Here is a 1,552-nt window from a genome sequence, read left to right on the forward strand (position 1 = left end):
GGAGGATATGTTGAGAGCTTGTGTTTTGGACCAACCGGTGAGTTGGGATCGGTATATGCCATTAGTGGAGTTTGCATACAATAATAGTTATCATGCGAGCATTGGAATGGCTCCGTATGAGGCCTTGTATGGGAGGAAATGTCAATCTCCACTATGTTGGTATGAAGCTGGAGAGAAAAGATTGTTAGGGCCGGAAATGATAGCTGAGACTACTGAACAAGTCAAGAAAATCCGTGATAGGATGCTTACGGCGCAGAGTCGTCAAAAGAATTATGCCAATCAGAGGCGGAAGCCCTTAGAATTTGAGGAAGGAGACCATGTTTTCCTTAAGGTTACTCTGACCACGGGAGTAGGTAGGGCGATTAAGGCAAAAGGGCGATTAAAGCAAAGAAGTTGAATCCTCGATACATTGGTCCATTTCAAATCCTGGAGAGGGTTGGACCGATGGCGTATCGGATGGCTCTACCACCTCATCTTTCGAATCTGCACGATGTGTTTCACGTGTCGCAGCTTCGGAAGTACACTCCTGATGCTAGCCATGTGTTGGAACCTGAGTCGGTTCAGTTGAGGGAAGATTTGACGCTTCCAGTGGCTCCGGTCAGAATTGATGACACTAGTATCAAACGGTTGCGTGGAAAAGAGGTTCCATTGGTCAAAGTGGCATGGAGTCGAGGCGGTGTTGAGGAACACACTTGGGAACTTGAGTCGGAGATGCGAACGGATTATCCGCATTTATTCTCAGGTAATTGCATTTGAATTTTGTGGGCAAAATTCCCAATTAGGTGGGTAGAATGTAAAATCCGGTTAATTAATGACTAATTAACCTAAAAATTCAAATATATTCTAGAGAATAAGAAATGAGATTTTTATGGTTTAATATGATAGAGAAAATTAAAACGAGAATTTTGACAGTAATTTTAAAGAAATCGGCCCAAGATTGAGCCGAACGGGCCAAACTAGGCCAACTGGACCCATGTTGGGCCCAAGGCCCAGCCAAGCTCCCTTTTATTAGAGAGATCATCAGTCTCTCTCCTCTTAAAACACTTAACCAAAACCCTAGTTTTCAGCACTCTCTCTCCTCATTGTTACACACACAAGCTGAAATTAGAGGGAAAGGGAGGAAGAACACTCTCTCAAGTTCTCTCCCTTGGTTGATCTTCAAACCACCATAGCTTTTGATCTAGAGCTCCGATTGCCGCCCCATTTGCGGCCACGCGTTCACCGCGGAGAGCTCTACAAAACCTATACAACCAATCTTGAGGTAAGCCACGTGTTTCTGTTCGAAATCTCAGCCCTTATTTTCGAGTTTCATGGGTAAAACGTTGAGATTTTGGGTTCTTTGATGTTATAGGACCCAACTCTCTTGAAGGAGAAGGTTAATCTTGCCTCCTTGGACCTTGGGTGTGGTAAGATTCTCAACCCTAGTGTGATTTGTGATTTTATGATGTTTGGGTTTTGAGATGTTGTGTGTGGGTATGATGGTTGTGGCTTAGGTTGTGTGTGTGTGGATATATTGGAGCTTGATTGGTGATTTTGAAAAGCTTGGAAAGGG

The sequence above is a fragment of the Arachis duranensis genome, chromosome 1, assembly GCF_000817695.3.
Source record: "Arachis duranensis cultivar V14167 chromosome 1, aradu.V14167.gnm2.J7QH, whole genome shotgun sequence".
Lineage (NCBI taxonomy): Eukaryota > Viridiplantae > Streptophyta > Magnoliopsida > Fabales > Fabaceae > Arachis > Arachis duranensis.